This window comes from Balaenoptera musculus, chromosome 13 (assembly GCF_009873245.2).
Source record: "Balaenoptera musculus isolate JJ_BM4_2016_0621 chromosome 13, mBalMus1.pri.v3, whole genome shotgun sequence".
Taxonomy (NCBI): Eukaryota; Metazoa; Chordata; class Mammalia; order Artiodactyla; family Balaenopteridae; genus Balaenoptera; species Balaenoptera musculus.
In genome coordinates this window covers 78,292,970-78,312,436 of record NC_045797.1, presented here as the reverse complement: position 1 = coordinate 78,312,436, position 19,467 = coordinate 78,292,970, and the positions used below count along the sequence as shown (strand labels likewise).

At 48.5% G+C, this 19,467-nt stretch overlaps 1 protein-coding gene across 1 annotated transcript in view; it reads right to left on the bottom strand.

Annotated features, from left to right (window-relative positions):
• Positions 1-18,029, bottom strand: part of CYRIA (CYFIP related Rac1 interactor A) — a 104,786-nt gene extending 86,757 nt beyond the window's left edge. Inside the window, exon 1 of the mRNA XM_036873892.1 lies at positions 17,947-18,029. The gene's annotated coding sequence lies outside the window, so the exon portion shown is untranslated. The remainder of the gene's footprint in view (positions 1-17,946) is intronic.
• Positions 18,030-19,467: the final 1,438 nt, after the last annotated feature.

The window sequence follows — 19,467 nt, the reverse complement described above, 5'->3', positions numbered from 1 at the left end:
TGCCCTCACATCTTCGTGCCTTGGTTTTTGTTTCTTTAAATTTAAGAGACTACCATTGCTCCCAGCAAGACAGGGAAGGTACAATAACAACAACAAAATAAATGTTTTGGAAAGCTCCAAAGAGAGACACAACAACAGTCAAAAGTGAGGTTACTACTGTCCCTCACAAGGACAGTGACCATCGACAATACTGGGGACCTTGAGTTACGTTTGCACCCTGAGAGTTCTTTGATGTCACGATGTGAGTTCCAGTGTGAGGGGCAAAAAGGCTTCAGAAATGTGATTATATTTGAATTTAAGAACTAAATTGATAAACCTGTTTATCTAGCATACAGTTAAAATACATGCTTTGCCAAATGTTCTCATCTTAAATAGACTGGAAACCTTAATTGTATTTGACTCTTGGGCTCCCAGAGTACTGGAGCAGCTGTGACCTCATGGAGTTATTCAGAACAGCTAGTATGTATCCAATACCTACTATTTGCCAGGTACACTGCTAGGTTTTACCCCTAGCGTAGGTAAATGACCCCAGATTTCTTCCATCCTGGAGAAGCTACGTTCGAATGTAATTGAATGTTGGCTGGTGCAGTGTAGTCTAGTTGACTTAAATATCAACATCAGACATGAGCTCAGTTCCTACTAGGCCATCAAATATTATTTTACTAAGAACATAACATTCACATCCTGTTTAACAGGTTTACAGTGTATGGGTGGTAACAAGAATATACAGCCTTTCTGGCTGCCATGTGACTTGTATGTACCACCTCCCCTCCCGTGGCAGGCAGTCACAATTGATATAGGACTTGGCCATTGGCCCTGTTTAGCAAATGGAATGTGAGTAGAATAAAGCAGAAGTTTCAAGAAGCATCTCAAGTTTCTGCCACCTCGGTCACTCTCTTCCCTGTCATGAGGAGGACACTTTCCAAGAAGCAGCTGCCCCTTCAGCCCAGGTCTCAGAATAAGAAATGTGGGGCAGTACCACGAAGCCAACCAGCAGCCCCTGACATGTGACATAAGTGAGAGGCTTATTGCTACCAACCACTGAAATTTGGGGGTTATTTCTTACTGTGGCAAAACTGACTAATACACCACCTGATGCCATATTAAGTCATTTCATATTCACAGATATTACGTTGAGGTCAGCAAAGAAGGAATCACATCCATTCCATGACTAAGGTCCCAAAGACCTAAGAGCGGTTAAGTGATGGCCCAGAATCAAACAGCAAAGAGATGAAAGCCATGGGAACAAAACTATATACTTTATCATAGCTGATTATAATTAAAAACAAGACTGGCTCACCTTTAGTGTAAAAATCTCTCCTTTTTTTTGCAAACTACAGATCAATTCAAACACTAGCCAATCATAAAGATTTCATTGGTCTCTGGGTCAATTCCTGGTATCAGAAATGATGTAGCAAAAGTACTTGAGACACTTAATAAAATAAATGCAGAACTGAAGGACAGGGCTTCCATCTCTGTTGAACTGACAGGGCCCCTAGCCTCAGGCCTTCTGCCAGTGGCTGAGAGGCTGTTCCCTGGCTGTAGGAAGGCTTCCTGAGCTGGACGGTGTAGCTCTGCAGCGGCTACGTGACAAATATCCCCAGAATGCCCATCACAGGCCTGGGACCTGCCCAGGGAACGGTGTGTTATTTCACCAGGAAATTCAAACATAAAGAGACCCTGACCTTAAAACCTTTATGGGGAGGTATTCATTCAGGACAGAGGCTCACAGGATCTGACATAAGTGACTAATTCAGTTTTCTTGTTTCTATTGTTTTAAATTCAAATCCTATTGTTCTTTGCCTCTGCTTTATTCTCTTCTTTCCCTCTTACTTTCACTTTTTAAAAAAGCTCCTTTCAACACGAATGAGTGAGTGACCTTAATCGTTTATTTAGACACATTTCAGGCTGGCTCAAAGCTCTGTCCCAGCTTGTTGACATATAAGGAAAGCATTCTACATTCTGCAGCAGCTGATCTTTTCACTAGAAAGCTCAATTTTCAACAGCTATTTTTTGTGGGGGGTGTCTGACAGCGCTGGCACCCTGCGTGCTTTTTCATGGTAATTCACACTGCTGGTTTCCTACCCTGACCCATGCAAGGCCAACTTCTGACACCCTCCTCCTATTTTACCCACAGATGCTGTTTTCATACAGCACCCAAGGCCTTCCATATCCTGAGCAACTATCCTGGCCTTTTTCTTCCATTAGTGTAATATCAGCCAAAAAAACAATCAGCCCCATAGTGTTTAGGTGAACACATACATGTGTACATTTTTAAAGCATTGCACTGAACTGAAGAAACCAGACACTAATAAAAAAATCAGGAAAAGCAATTCTGAAAGCTGGAAGAAAGCCCAAACAGGCAGTCAGAGACATACCAGGAGAAGCAAAGTTTAGAAAAATTAAGTTGTGAATCAATGTTAGACTTCATCCAAACCTCTCACCAGTACCACATTGCTAACAGAGGTCCCTCACGGCCATGTAAGTAACACCTTGTAATTCGTACAGCGCTTTTTACTTGTTGGCAAAGCTTGTTATGTTCTAATATCCCTGGGAGGGAGGGCTGAAGATCAAGTCCTTTGGTGGGTGAGGAGATGAAGGCCCAGAAAGACTGTCACTTGCTTTACACAGGTCATTGACAGGTACAGAAGTAACTCTCCATCCTTTAAAAATCAGGTACTGTGACTTTTTATTTCCCCACCTTTAAATCTTTGCAACATGCACTTGCAGCCAGGTCATTCAAGGGATCTTATTCCATGTGCTTTGAAGTATGGTTTTTCATAAGGGCTGTGCTGATCTGTGTCTATACAAGCATCCAGCTCAGTGCCTGTGCACAGCCCATCGTCAAAAGAGAGTTGTTGAATAATGGCAAGACAAATCTTTGCTTTTTCCTTTTTTTATTTTTAAACCAACCCATCACCTGACACACCAGTGGAAAAGGAATCACTTCCCTCCCCATCTCTCCTTAATGGACACTCCATCATTTTATAACTATGTCATACACACTTTGACACACACATACCTCTGGCTGGGAACCCAGTTTCATCACTGCCTTGTTGAAATGCCCTAATGGCTTCCCAAGGACTTCAGAATGTTTTCCAGCCTCAAGATCCACGAATTGCTACCCCTTCCCCCAGGGCTCCGACTCTACTGAGCTACTTGGACCAACTGCTCTGAGTTGGGACAGAAGGTGTGAGCCTCCATTTGTCCTGAGGATGCAGGATTCGGATTGGGAGCAGATATGAAGGCGGGAGCTGACAGCCAGAGGAGGTCCCTGACCTTGACGAGTCACACGGGAGGTCAAACGTGTCTGCTCCGCCCTCTTCGCGCCCCCGCTTTAGCTGATCTGCATTTCCTAGGCTCTTTCCCTGCCTCAGAAGAAGCCCAGGCCTCTGAGACCAGTATTCAGCTCTGCGAGGGAAACTCCCCACCAGGGAGAACGCTCTTTTCTTTCCTGAAAGGTCTCTAGAGACAAGGCCTTCCAGGTCCCTCTGAGTCAGCAAAGTGGTGAGTGGAAAGTCCTGGCTGGACTCCCGACACACTGAGGGTTTCCCGAGAGCTCCTTGCTACGGCCTGTGGCCACTCTTTTGTAAACACTGATCCCCAGCAGGGATCCCGGCAGCCCCCCTAATGCCGGGCTTTCGGGTGAAGCCCTCTTCCCCCCCCCCCACCCCCCCACCCCCCCGATCCAGTTAACACCCTGCTCACCACAGCTCCCACTTCCAGCTTTCTCCTGGCCCCTCATTCTTTCCCTAGCAACCCTTTGAAGGCTGTCCAAAAAGGAACTTGCTAATTGGAGTTTAGAAGTGGCATGCCTTCAAACTCCCCATGTTATCAAAAGAATCGCAAATAAACTTTCATTAACATTCTTGGCTTAAAAAAAAAAAGAACATGGAAAAGAATATATTAAAAAAAGAATGTATATATATATATGTATAATTGAATCACTTTGCTGTACAGCAGAAAATAACATTGCAAATCTACTACACTTCAATAAAAAAAGTTTTAAACAAAAAAAAAAAGAAAAAAAAAAGGAGCAGAGTTATCATAAATGCTGCACTCTCCCGCCACTCCAGGCCTGGCGCGAGGTGCTGGGGATGTGAAAACTAAGGGTATGCGAGGCCTTCCCTCCAGGGTGCACAGGCCAGTGTGAGGACAGACCAGTGGAAAAGGAGGCTGCAGACATACAGCAAAGGTTCTCAGTCGGAAGCAGCAGGAGAGCACTGAAGTCACTGGCCAGCCCTTGGCTGTGTCCCCGACCTCCCCACCTGCCACTCGTCCACTCAACCACAGCCCTGGCCTCCGTGCTGCTCCTCCCCGGGCCAGGTTTTGAGGTTTTGCACTTGCCGACTCTCCGCCTGGAACACTGTTTCCCCGCCTGGAACACGTTTCCCCCAGCGAGCTGTGTGGTTCACCCTCTCACTCCCTGCAGGCCTTCCCCCCACTGTCATCCTCTCTGAGGACTTCCCTGACCACCCAACCTGAAATAGCAACTCTTTCCCCCCAGACTCCGTCCCCACACCCCTCACTCTGTACACCCATCTCTGCTTCATCTTCCTTCATCAACATGTGACTGTCTAACATCATCTCCATTTTACTTGCTTATATGTCTATGGTCCATCTTTCCCTGATAGATTATAAACTCCATGGGGGCAGGGGGTTTGTCTGTTTGTTTCACGGCTGACTCTCCAGATAGTGACCCAGAGAAGTGCCTGACTCACTGCGGGTGCTCAACAAATACATGTTGAGTAAGTGGCTGGATGATGGATGGATGGATGAGTGAATGGATGGACGGATGAATCTGATGGGGAGTTGGGGGAGGTTTCCAGGAGAATGTAACACCAGAAGTAAATTTCAGAGAATCTGTCTGGGTAAGGAAAGAGCATCTTGGAAAGAGCATGCATAGCTCGTGTGTGATCCTGGGTAAATCACATTACCGCGGTCTCTTCTGTAATATGAAGCTAATGCATAACATTGGTAAGTCTGTGATGAGCCATGGAACTAGAACAGGAGTTGGGGCCAGCTCAAGTAAGCCAAGGATGGTACAGGCTGAAGCACGATGGGAAAAGACAAGAGGAACCATGCCTTTCTCCACAACCACCAGATCAGGTTCTGACCGCAGCAGACAGAGACAATGAGGCAGAAAGCTGGGTGGGTCAGTTGGACTCCATTTCATGATTCCACAAGGGGTGCTTCGGTCCTCAGCCAAAGGCAAAATCCCAAGCCCCCGAAAGAACCATACTCTGAATTGTTAATTCACAAAGCAAGCCACAACCTTCCATGTGCTGTCTGTCTTCAGGTAAACAATTACATCTCTCTGAGACTTAGTTTTGACCTCTATAAAATAAAGTCCACAACATCTCCCATTCAATGAAACATAAAAGTTTCTAGAACAGTGTCTGGCACTTGAGGAGTGCATGGCAAAAGTTTGTTATATGGAATATATTATTTGCATGAAGTTTACATTATGGGAGGGAGAACCATAGGACTCCAGGCTGGAAGGAGGCAAAGAACTCCAGCCATGATTGCATTTTCTGAGGCTTAAGTAGAACCATGGCAGGAAAAAAAAAAGATTTGATTTTCCTAAAAAAAAAATAAAACTGTGGCCTGGAAGCAGTGTGAACTATGTGGTGTGGGAAAGTGTAGGGCTTTGAGAGCCAGACAGACTTGACTCAAAATCCTGGTGCCCCATTTTCAATCCTATGTCCTTAAAGCAAGTTTTTAAAACTGTCTTAGCTTCAGTCTTTATCTGCAAAAGAGAAAGAAATGTATCTACCTTGCAAGGTTGTCTGTAGGGTGAGGGATGTATACAAACAGACTAGCAAAAGAGAACTGATAGGTATTAAAGGCATGTTGAAGATCACAATTCATTGTCATGAACATAACTGAAAATGTGGTATACTTTGAAAAATTAGGGGTCATGTTGGTATTGGGTAACCTGTAAGTAACTATGTAGAAAAAAATAACTCAAGCGCATATACTACGAAATAGCCAGCACACTGTTGCTATTTTAGCTGATAAGAGCTACTCAAATCATTTCCTGAATTTGAGGTGGAACAGATATATCTGCACAACCCACAGCCTTACTAGCGGATTACCGAGTGGACAGCGTGAAAGGGGCCTTCACACACAGGTGGTTTGAAAGGAGGAAACAATAGGGGAGATGCACAGAGCATTTCATCCCCACCAGCAGGAACTTGCACACTCGCCCCCAGTCACGTGGGAGGAAGCCCCCCATCTGCACACACGGACAAGAGAGTTCTCGGCCACAGCAACCGCAGGCCAGGAAACTGAGGCGCAGAGAGAGACAGGATTACAAAAGGTTAGGTGGGTCAGCGAGAGGCCTCAGCTCCCAGGGGGCTCCCTGGACAGTGTGCTGCCCACCACCCCAGAGGTCTCCTTCAGCCTCGGGAGCGTAGCAGGCAAACCGTGCAAGGACCCTCAACGCCCTTCTTCTACCCCGCCTCCTCCCTCCGCTCCAGCCTCCCGACTCTGCTAAGCCCGGCCTGGGTTTGGCCTGGAAGGGTCCAGACCAGGAGACGGGCCCGGCGCCTGTCACAGGGCGAAGGCAGCTCAAACGGTTTCTCTTCTGTGTTTCTCTTTCTCCTTCCATTCCTTTCCACTTTCATCATCCTTTCCTACCTTCCCCCACCCGGCTGTCAAATGCAACTGACCGTATCCCTAGTCCTTTATTTTTTAAAACCCATATTAGGCTTTTCTCTTGTTTATCTTTACTTTTAAAGTCTTATGCTCAAATGACTTATGTCTTTTCAAATATGTATAAAATCAGCTTTGACAGGGTTCTGGGTTTCCAAAGCAGAAGGATTAGATATTTCTCCCTAAGAAAACATAATTTAGTTGTTTCCTGCCAGTTAACCTCCGAATTGCCTTTGTCGGTGGTCACTGGTCTCTGAAAGATTAAAGGGCCTTCAGCCCCGCGGGAGCCGCTAGGTGGTCAGTTCCGTTTGGAGCTACACAAAGGCCGGGGGTCGGGCTGTGGGGAGCCTCGACCAGACAACGCCAGACCCGGGCCTTGGTAGCGCCTCCCAGGATCTGAAAGGATCCCCGAATCCACGCACTCACACCGGCTCACACTCACACACACACCTATGCCGCACACACACCACACATCGTGCACACACCGACACACCGTGCACGCTCACGCACCCACATAGCAGGCATACACCCACACCCACACGCTCACCCACGGGAGTCCAGGCCTCACTAATTTATAGGGACCAGGAACCCCGACAGGTGCCCTCCTCTCAATGTGCCCCTGGTGTTAACCAGATTTACCGCTGCCTGGAGGGTCCCACAGCCTGTGCGAACTGAAGGACCTCAGGATCCTAAATGTCAAGATCACTTCTCCACCGTGGAAACCCACGTCCAAGGTCAGGGGCCCAGTTCCTATCATGAGTTACTGCTAAGTGAACATCTCCGGGGTGGGCAGGGCAGGGGCTCTGAGAGAGACAGAATCACCAACTTTTTAAACCTCGTTAGATTCTCCAGAAACTTTCAACCCGGCAAAAGTCAGAATTATGATACGTTAAGAGTAAATTCCAAAGAGAAAGAAAGAAAGAGAGAGAGAGAGAGAGGGAGGGCGGAGGGAGGGAGGGCGGGAGGGAGGAAGGAATGAAGGAAGGGAGGAAGGAAGGGAGGAAGGGAGAAAATGAGAGGGAGGTAGGTGGGTCCCCAACGCCCTTTACCTAAATGCGCTACATGCCAACCCCTCGCCCACACAGGCCACGGCGGGGACCTATTCCGTCTCCTTGGGCAGAACTTGCAGCGGTCCTGTGCTCTGCACCTGGCAACTCCCACTCTCCTTCCCAACACCCCCTCAGCAGTGCCTAGCAGGGCCTTGACCATAGCCCCAGGGCAACCCTCGGCACTGGCCATCACCAGCAGGGCAGTTTCACCTGCAGTGCTTCGTTAAACATCCTGTGAGCCCTCCCCTGGGCATCAGGGGAGGTGCTGGGGCCATAGTGAATCCCACACAAACCAGCCTACAGTGTCAGAGGGTCGTGCTGTGAGAGCAGGAGAAAGGAAAGACCTGGGGGAGACCAACGAAGAGCACGCGGAAGCTGTTCACCGCCCTCCGGTCTGGCTGGAGGCCAGATGGATGGAAGCTGCGAGAATGCAGCCAGGGGGGCAGCTCAGCGCTTTTCACTCGCTTTGGGGGGTCCCAGCCTCTACTCCTAGACTCTCAGAGACAGAGAGAGAGAGAAAGAATTAAATGACTTCAAAACGGAGTTCCTAGAGCCCAGAGAAGGGAGGCAGCATGCCCAAATCACTCAACAAGTCAAGAACAGACCCAAGATAAGAACCAAGACCTTCTCACGCCTACTCGGGCCTTTTTACTTCCTCATGTTCGCTCTCCAAGCCCTGCTTCCTCCTCACAAGGCTAAAATGATGAGTAGGATTTAAAAATTCCCTTCTACCTTCCCCCCCAAAAGCCAGTTGTGAAACTTGATTATAAGCCACGCTAGATCAAAAATTCCCAGCTTATTTTTAGTTCTATGGAATTTTTTAAAAAATACTTTGTCCCAATGAAACTTAGGAACCCATGCTTTTAAAAGGTTTTCTTATTGCTGTTTTTGTTTTGTTTTTGTGCCAAGCCTGCTCATTTAATTTATTTCCTATTATTTAAATTGAGGAAATAGAAAACTGGCCATGAAGGCTTTTGATGAGTACACGATGAACCATGTCACCCCAGCATTTGGTATCAGGTAGACACTGGGGGGGGGTCCCTCTGGTGCCTCCCCAACGCCCCAATCCCAGGGGTGCTGTGAGTTCCTTTGGGCTTTTAGAAAGGGAGATTCACAAATGCTTCTTTGAAACCCCTTGCTCAGATGTGCTTCCAAATTCAGAATTTTTCAGATTTTAGAAAGGTAATATAGTACAGATAGCATGTTATATGTACCCCCAGCAGGGTCTGAAGCACTCATCCTTCTGATGAAAAACTTGTTCATCCTGAGTGGGATAAATAAAAACTAAAAATAGTCTCATGTACCATCAGGCCAGCTTTTGCCTCCAAATGAGTTATGAAAAAAAAAACCAAACTGCATTTTCAGAGCATTTTGGATTTTGGACTTGAAAATAAGGGAATGTCAGAGAATAGCTTACGGCTCCATTGATTACTTCTGAAGGTACTCAAGGGCACAGATTTCAAACCTCAACAGTTCAGGGGGAAAAAAACATACACGTGCATTTACAAAATATAGGAAAGACAGGGTGGGAGACTGATCATACAGCAGGTGCAATGCTGGATGCCGACTGGAATTCTTATCCTTATTACACTCCAGTAAGCAACACAGCCAGGTTCATTTCAAGTTTAAAATGAAGGCTTACGAGCTAGAAATATAGGTCCAGAAGAGTGGATTTGGGGGGCTTTGTCGGGGCAATTCCAGAATGCGTCTATCAGAGAAAGCAGTTCCCTGTTGCTTCCAACTTAAAACAACAAATAAAACGGAGCCTCAAGGAAGTAGATCGAGAACTTTTCAAACACATTTTCTTAAAATATCAGGCGAAAAGGGAGACTGACAATGTTTAATTCATTTACAGGCACACCTCGGAGATAATGTGGGTTCGTTTTCAGATCACCGCAATAAAGCGAGTCACATGAATTGGTTTCCCAGTGCATATAAAAGTTATGTTTACACTAAACTGTAGACTATTAAGTGTGCAAGAGCATTGTGCCTAAAAATGTACATACCTTAATTTTTTTAATTTAAATTTTATTGCTAAAAAATGCTAACCATCATCTGAGTCTTCAGCAAGTTACAATAGTCACATCAAAGATCATGGATCACAGATGACCAAAACAAATATAATAAAAATGAAAAAGCTTGAAATATTGCCACAATTACCAAAATGTGGCACGGAGACATGAAGTGAGCAAGTTCTGTTGGAAAAATGGCTCAGACTTGATCGACCGAGGCTTGCCACAAACTTTCAATTTGTAAAAAAACGCAATATCTGGGAAGTGCAGTAAAATGAGGTATGCCTGTATTCTTTGCAATATTCCTGGACCACAAATATTATTAACTTCAGTTCAAAAATTAGAAAACTCAGTAAGCCTAAGACATCTGCCCAAGGAAAAAGCCAGGATTCCACCCAGGTCTGTGGGCTTCAGATGCACACTCACCCTGCAGCCCTGGGATGTTCTCACGGAACTTCTAGGTGCACATTTCACCTCTCTGGATCTCAAAGAGTTGGCATCCTCTTTCCTAGGGTGGGTGGTAAGGAGAGACCACGCTTTGAAAGCACACAGACATGGTTTCAGGTGCCAGCTGTGCAACCTTCCTAATGATGTGACATTATTCAAGTTTCTTAACACCTGTGGACCTCAGTTTCCCCATCCACAGAATGGGGATATCTGTTTCTAAAGCTCTTTAGGGGATTGCTAAAAGTGGATATTAAATTTTCATTATTCAGAAGGTTTTGCTGCCACCCACATTTTACACAAGGAAACACAAGACTCAAAGAGATGGCATAACTTGCGAAAGCCCAGGCTGCTTCGAGCGGGTTTTCTCTGTCTCTCTACTCCAGGTGCCAGGCATCCGGCCTCACCATTGCTACTGGAAGAGCCTGAGTTTGGATGCCACTGGGAATGAGAGAGCTTGACGGTGTGTTGAGATAGTTGTGTGTTTGGCACTGTTCCTCACGGTCCTAAAACGATGATGCATTTTAATTTATTCTAAAACCCGGAAATCATCAAACCAAATGATTTTTTAAAACAGACATTAACTTAAAACAGAAGGGCATTCTGCAGTGACCAAAGCGTCTCTGAGGTCAGCCTTCCACATCCCAGGCGGTGGAGACCCTGGAACATGGGAGTGAGCTGGTGACGGTCCTTCCCACCGCTGCTGAGCTCCTGCATCCCTCCTGGCTCTCCCTTTTGTCAACAGCCTTGACTTTCAACTATTTATCTGGATGCTCCATCAGACTTGGCTCCCTTTCTACGAGGGGGCGCAAGGTTTCTCTGTTCTTTGAAAACACCCTCGGCTCTCCCCATCCCAGCTCTGTCTCTGAAACCTTGCTGACTAAGGCTGCCGGGTTTTGCTTCTTCACCTGTCACTTTGGGACAGAAGCCCAAGGGTTTATTAGAATCATCGGCTAGGTGTTGGAAGCACCCTTCTAAGTCACCAAATCCAACCTTCCCATATTACCTACAGTGAAAGTGAAGTACGGTGGTCTCCTCTTATCCTCAGGGGATATGTTCCAAGACCGCCAGTGGAAACTACAGATAGTACTGAACCTTACATATACTATGGTTTTTCCTATACACACATGCCTATGATAAAGTTTAATTTATAAATTAGTCACAGTCAGAGATAACACCAGTAACTAATAAAAAATAGACCCGTTATAACAATACACTGTAATAAAAGTTACGTAAATGTGGCCTCTCTAAGTATCTTATTGTATAAATTTAATGCCTTTTCCATCTTAACTAAACATTCCTTATGTAGCCGTGACCTTTGCCGTATGAGGTGTGACAGCAAAATTAGCATGAATTTCTTACTCTAGATCTTACCAACCTCAGCAAAGATTTTTTTTCTTTATTAAGTTGAGAATTTTCACCTTTTCACTGAAAGGAAGCACTTTACGGCTTCTCTTTGGCGTATCCGAATCGCCAACGTCACCACTCTTGCCCATTATTAAGTAAAATAAGGGTTCCCTGAACCCAAGCAATGTGATACCGCCACAGTCTATCTGATAACCAAGATGGGTGCTAAGTGACTCACAGGAGGGATACGCTGGACAAAGGGATGATTCACATCCCAGGGGGGACGGAGCGGGAAGGTGCTCGATTTCATCACACCCCTCAGAACGGTGCACAATTTAAAACTGATGAGTTGTTTATTTTTGGAATTTTCCACTTCATATTTTCAGACCGAAGTTGACCGTGGGTACGTGAAACCGCGGCGGTGGGGGGACTACCGTGTGTGCTCCTCCTCCTCCACGCAGGCAGCGAGGACGGGGCTGAGAGCAGAGCCGGCTTGTTCGCCGTCCAGGCTTGTACTTTTCTCTTTCAGGCTTCCTCTCCCTGCAACGTGTCAGGTGCACCACAGACAACACCCACGGGGAGGGAGGGGGCGGTGTTGCCATAAGAGGTGAAACAATGACTTCCCCCCTTCCTCCCCGCCCTCCGCACTCTCTCTGACACTCTCCAAGCTCCATTTTAGGTGTGTGTGTCCTGCCTGGAGTGAGAGCTACCTGAGGCCAGGGACAAAGCCATCTCGATCACTGTATTCCATCTAGCGCAGCACAAGGCAAGAGCCTGTCCCGTACACATTTGCTAAGCAAATGAGTGAATGATCTCATTTTTATACTTGACCCATCATAAAACTGCAATTCAACTCTTTGGGGGCATCCCATTTCCCCAGTTTCATTTTTTTTTTTTAAACATCTTTAGTGGAGTATAATTGCTTTACAATGTTGTGTTAGTTTCTGCTACATAACAAAGTGAATCAGCTATACCTATACATATATCCTCATATCCCCAGTTTCATTTTAAAGATTTAATTATCTATGCCATACAGAATTTTTATCAGAAAGTGAAGTCATTAAATAAGCGGACACCAGACTCAGGCCCTGAGATAATTGCAAATAGAAACGGATCTGTCTGCAGAGCTAAGCTGGACCAGGTAAGCACGTTGCTGGCAAACATGGCACCGTTTTCAGGACGATGGGGCTCTCAGACCAGGGAAATTCGGCTTCTAAATTACCCAGGAAAGGCTAGGAGTGCGCCATTCTGTAATCGCTTTTCTGCCTCCATCTTCCTAGACACGACGTACACTGACAGACGCGATCCCAACCACGCCTGCATCTGTAGGGCCACTGGCCCACATTTTCTGACCTTCTTGCTTCTGTTCCTAGATCCTTGGGGTGCACCTGTCATGCTTTCCGTTCATACGTTCAGTTCTAAAATCAATTGAATTTATTTCAGCGACAAACTAGCAACCCATTCTTGGGCAAAGGAAGCCACTTTGAGCATCACCAAACATTTTTTCTGAACTCAGACATGCCAAACTCCTCTTCACCACTTCTAGGAATGAAGCCTCAGCCAACTGCCGAAAGCCTCGTTCATGCTGTGCTGAGAACAAAACCCTAATAAAGTCTCTAAATATTTACTATGGGTCCGAGTTTCAGCCCTGACCGGTTCCACCCCCATTAAAATCTGCTTGCATACTCCAAACACAATTATTTTAAGTCACTGACATGCCAGCCAAGGAGATGACAAGGCTGTGTACGCTAGCACGAAGAGCAAGTCGGGCCCAGTTTTAAATTCTGGCCCTGCCACTTACTAGCTGCCGGACTCTGTGCAAGGGACCTTTCCCAGTTTCCTTTACTGTCAAAAGGGCATAATAATACTAATGTCACAGAGTTGCAGTGATGATTTGAGAAAATGTCTATCCATAGATAGGGTAACTTAAAAAAAATAACAGGAAGCTAAACATGCCCAGAATAAAAAATGTGAAGCATTCATTTTAAAGTATTGTCTGACAGAGGAGCCAGAACATGCAATGGGGAAAGGTCACTCTCTTCAATAAATGGTGTTGGGAAAACAACAGCCACGTGCAAAAGAACCAAACTGGGCCACTATCTTACACCATACACAAAAAGTAACTCAAAAAATAGATTGAATGCAAGACCTAAAACCATAAAACTTCTAGAAGAAAACATAGGTGGTAATCTCCTTGATGTAGGTCTTGGCAATGAATTTTTTGGATTTGACACCAAAAGCAAAGGAAACAAAAGCAAAAATAAGCAAGTGGGACTACATCAAATTAAAGTATTCTCAGAGTAACATGTTTTTGAAACTCAGGGTGTTTGTTGCCATTTCAAATCTGTTCCCCTTTGAGGAAATCAAAGTGTTGCTGATTTGCAGTATCACCATGTTGTAGAACATTATTTATCTGGTGAGAGATAACTCAAAGATTAACCAGCAGTGCTTAGAACCTGAGCATGGGCAATTTTTAACCTTCCCAGATAATGAATGGATCTCTGAAGGCCAGAATCAGTCCAAAGAGCTCCCCACCATGGTTCTAAGAGGACCCAGAGGCCCAGTAACTGAGAACTCTTTTCTAATCAATATAACTGAATAACAGCAAGTGTGAGGTGGGCACCATGCCAGACCCTATAAATACATAAGATCATTCACTTCCTAGAAGGCAGGTCTCATTATTGCCATTTTACAGATACAAGAACTGAGGCTCAGAGAGGTTAGATACTCCCTCAGGATCCCACACTTAGGACACAGTAGTAGTAGAGTTTGAGCTCATGGCTGGTTCCCAAAGACCGCTTTCTTCCCAATCACCATGCTGCCTTGTCAGGTAATTCATGTAGCCTTTGCGAAAGGATTTTGACGAAGATGAAATAGGAGCCAGAGGCTACTATGAGTGGATGAGTCAAGACTCATCAAGGGGACTTCCCTGGTGGCGCAGTGGATGGGAACCCACCTGCCAATGCAGGAGACATGGGTACGAGCTCTGGTCCGGGAAGAACCCACGTGCCGCGGAGCAACTAAGCGCGCGCGCGCCACAACTACTGAGCCTGCGCTCTAGAGCCCGCGAGCCACAACTACTGAAGCCCGCGTGCCTAGAGCCCGTGCTCCGCAACCAGAGAAGCCACCGCCACGAGAAGCCGGCGCACCGCAACGAAGAGCAGCCCCCGCTCGCTGCAACTAGAGAAAGCCCGCGCGCAGCAACGAAGACCCGACGCAGCCAATAAATTAAAAAAAAAAAAATACTCAGCAAGGAAGGCAGGGCTGGCTCCTGCCACATGCCTCTCTCCCGACACTGTTCACAGAGCTGAGGGGCTCGGGACTCATCACCCATCGCTGCGAGGGCCTGACCGAGGGCTTGCCAGGTGGGCGGTGCTAAGAGAGCTGTATTTCAGCCTCAAAGCACAGGCTGCCTGATTCAACCATAAAGGGGTGGGTGGCTAGTCAAGTCACCATCTCTGGGCTCCACATCTCCCTGCCTTTTCCCTGATCACACCACTTCTTCGATGGTATCATAAGGATCTCTTTTCATGACTGTCTTTACCCCCAGACTACATTCTTTGAAAACAGGAATAGTGTTCATGTTTTTTAAATCCCCAGTTCCCCAAAGTGTTATTTGGTACAGAGTAGATGCTCAGTTAATGGAAGGCACAAAAATAAATGGATTGATTCAGCATCAACTCTGGACAAGATGACTAGAGAATGCCTCTACTCCTGAGATTTTACAGCTTAATTATTCCTAAGTCAGTTCTTGATCTCTGGGCAGTGGCTTGGGTTCTCTTTAACACTGAGACCTCCCAACAGGAGGAGAACATTATGGGCCCTTCAGGCTTTCAACTTTGTAAAGCAATCCCTGTAAGCTACTCCATTCCATCCTACAAAAACAAGCAAATGTAACCATTCGGACAGATGCTATCAACCCCATTTGAAAGGTTGAAACTGAGGCCCATGTGAGTGAACTGACTGCCCCAGGGCTGGAATTTGACAATGAGGCTGTTGACTCCCAGGTTTTTTCATGCTACCATGGTGCTTTTCCAGCTCATTACTAACAGGCCTAGAGCACTGGCAATGTGAAGGGAGAAAGGGGAGGGACGGGAAAGAAAAGAGTGTGTAGTGAAGGGAAAAATAAAAGGGAAAAGGGGGGCAGCTTCTCTGGAGAGTGTGGCGGACGGCTGACCGTCCGTGACCCAGGGCCGGACAGCTCTGAACTCCTCGCCCAGGGCTGACTTGGGAAGGTCTCCTGGGCTCTCGGTGTCCCTGACTCACCCGGCTGCATCTAAGCCCTGAGAGTAAAAGCAAACTGAACGCTTCTGGGTGCTGAGCATAAACAGGAAGTCACAAGTGCCTTGACTCTCCTCCCAACTTGAGTCCCCAACAGCAGGGTCAAGGGTGCACGAGGGACCTGACAGGCCGCTCTCTGGCAGTGGCCTGCATGGAGTCCAGCGGGGAAACTGGGGAAAACCCTTCAATGAGTCTCCCAGCACATGGGTTTAGGGGGCTCTGTTGGTCCTCTGGGAGCAGGACCCGGAAGCCCTCGGGGCGGCCAGGCAGTGAGCTGGGCATTTGTGCACCAGCTCCATCACTTTTCCACCCATTCAACAAAATCTCAGCGCCGACTATGTGCTAAAAGCAGAGTGACCTGAGGGAAGTAGCTCACTCTGAGCTTAGTTTTGTCATCTGCAAAGTGGGGACGGCCCCTACCCCACGGAGCTGCCTTGAAGATGAAAGGAAATAACGTTAGCGGGCTTCTCCATCACACTTGGGTCTATTATTAGCACCGAGGCAGCGTGCTAACCACTGTGTGCCCGAGACTGTGATGCCTCTGCCGCCCTCCCAGAGCTGGGGCCAGGAGGGAGTGTGGCCAGGTCTGTCCCCACCTCTTTCCCCTACTCTCCTCTCACAGGAGCCCGGGGCCAGGAAGAGGTGAAGTTCTGCCAGCCCCCAGCCTGGGCCCAGCGCCCATGTTTATGACTGTTTATTTCAGAGCAAATAGAAAGGAGAAATTAGAGCCATAAAAGACAGAACAACAGACCAATAAAAACCAGCTTCCAGAAGAGTCAGAAGAAGGAAGAGAGGCAAAACTGTCACCATAGCAACACAAGACAGTCAGAAGCAGGCAGGAAAAACAGCCCCTGCTCTGCCCCCTCTCTTCACAGCAAAGCAAGCCCTCAGACCCCCTTCGGGGCTCAGTGAAAGCCAACGACCCACCCTAAAGCTCTGGCCCCCGGGCCCAGGCGCCCAGCCTGACCTGGCTAACAGCCACCCTCCTCATGCTGGCCCAGCACACGTCCCAGCCCTTCGTGGTCCCAGCCCAGCTTTCTGTGCCCTGGGGACACAGCGCTGTGCAGATGGCCCAGGCCCAACCAGAGTGATGGTGACCAGCGAAAGAGGGGAAAAGTTTCTAACAGGGAAAGGAAGGAAGGCCAAAGGGCTGGGGGGGAGACCGAGGCCCTGAATCCCAGCTCCACTACTCTGCCCTGGGTTCCCCGGGGAGCAGGCAGCCGGGTAACAAGGGCATGGGAGGGGAGGCCAGGGCCAGGATGGTGGCCCATCAGTGCTGGACCCTGCACTCCCACACAGCAGGGGCGGAATTCTGGGGAACTGGGGGTGGGGTCGGCAAAGGGCTTCGGAGGTCTTAAATGACAAAAGCTCTTGGTCCTGGTCTCTGGGGGCACTGGTCAGCAAGTCAGGGCAGCTTGGAGGAGGACCCAGGGACCCGCTGGCCCGTTTTGCCAGAGACCTGTCGGTCCTTCGACTGGCAGGCAAGACAGGTGTCTCCACCAAATAGCCTGGCTGGTCCAGAATCAGCCTTTTGGGAAGTGGGTCAAATTGTTCCCAAAGCTCAGGATCCCTAAAGTCCCTTTCTTCAGACTGGGATTCTGAGATGGAGGAGAGTGACGGCAAGGAGGCCTGGGTCCGGGGCACAGCAGCTGGCTGGCTGGCTAGGAAGAGTCCCTGGCAGGTGGCAGCAGAAGAGTCCAGGTGTGCAGGCCCTAGGGACGGGGGCCATCTCTGCCTCTGGGGCTGCAGAGAGTGCTGGGGAGCCGGGCCTCTGGTGGTGGGCATGGTGGTGGGCATGGGGAAGCAGAGCCGGGGGTCTTCTGGAAGAATGGCTTTGGAGCTGAAGATACCTGGCGTTGGGGGTTGGGGGAGGAGGTTGAGTGGTTGAGGGGCGAGGGAGGTGCCCTGGAACACAAGCAGGAGGCTGTCCTCGGGAGAAGGGGCAGTGGGGCGCCTAGTCGGACATCTGGACGGCGACCGCTGCAGAAGGGCGAAGGGACTGGGTCCTCGGCTCTCCCTCCCGCCCTCCCCCGAAGGCTGCGTCCGGAGCTGGGGAAGGATGGCAGTGCTCGCCGGGCGCCTCCCGAGCCCGCTTCCCTGCAGGGCCCCCGGCCGCGCTCCCCGCCGCGCCCCCGCCGGGCCCGCGCCCCGCTCACCACGAGCCGCCGCCGCCCTGCTCGGCCGCCGGTCCGCCGCCTGCCCCAGCCGCCGCCGCCGCTGTGGACGCCTCTCCCGCGGCCGCCGCAGCCTGCGAGACGGCCCCGGAGCCCCGCCCCGCCCCGCCTCGCCTCGCCCCGCCCCGCCTCCAGCCCCCGCCCGCTGCGGCCGCCCCGCCCCAGCCCCCGGGAGCCCCACCCCCGCCGTCACCAGGCAGGGTCCCCAGACCCGCGCCAGATCCCTCGTGCTGACCATCTACGCACGCAGAAACCCCTGCCCTTTTCTAGGCCTTGGCCGCTGTCTTTGCCCTCCGGGAGGAAGCCCGGATGTGCCCCTGCTGTTTCTACACACGGAATCCCTCCGTACCCACTATTCCTCTAAAAAAAAAAAAAAAAGACGGGAGAAAGGCCCGCTGATCCATCCCTGGACGCACACCCGCCCTCAAATTACTGCTCATGCACCCAGTCAGACCATCCCAACCTCCACCCCACTCACTAATTAGTCTGCTCCTGAACCCAGCTTTCCGCCCTGTCCTCCCCGCACATACTGTTAACAGATTCCCAGCCCTGGGGGCCGCCGTTATCTGATGGGACCACCAAAAAAAGTTTTTGCAAATACTTAGTCCAAAAAACGTAACTACCCTTAAGAGCAAGTCTGCAAAAACACTTGAAAAAATTCTATGATGCAAGGGAAAGTAGGGTATTACAATGTCATTGTCATGATCATTGTTTTAAAACATCTGCCATTAGAGAGAGAGATTCAGGAAACCAGAGAGGGCTGCGCAGTGCCAAACAGGTTGTGAGTCAGAGCTCCTGTTGAGGGGGCCCTTCTGCAGGCCCAGGCCTCTCCTGCTTCCTTTCCCAGTCAATCATGAAACTTTATCAAACCCCTACAATGGGCCAAGCCATATGCTGGGGGCTGTGTCAGTTGCTGCAGGAATGTGCGGGTTGCGACATACGGCACCCAGGTCCTGGAGTGCAGAAAGCTTCAGGAGACCTTGGCCAAGTCCTTTTACTTTCTGAGCTCCAGGGTCCCCATGCAGGACTTGATGCCATCCCAGCCTCCTCCAGACTCTGACAATCAGTCCGAAGAGCTTCCACGAGCTTCTCAGTGCAGCTCATGCTCTGAATTTTGGCAAGAATTCAGACAAGGGCCAGGAGGGCATGGTCTAGTTAGAATGAAATAGTCTCCCAATGGGTAGAGGTCTTTCGGGTCAGAATGAACACGTCCCCATTTTTTATTTGTGTCAATCAAGGTGCCTGGACCTGGACCAGACCCTGTTGTCAATTCCCACAAAGACGATCCATTTTTTTCTTTGGGTGGCTCTATGGGAAAATCCTTCCTGCTACACCGCCATACATGATAAAGATTACAGTGAAATTAAACTGTCAATGAGGGGGCAAGTAGGTTGAGATTAAATTTCAGTGGTTCTTATTCACAATATACATTTTTAAAAATGAACCTTAATGTCTTAATTAAACTAAATTTAAACCAAACTGTTCTAATTTCAAGGACATCCT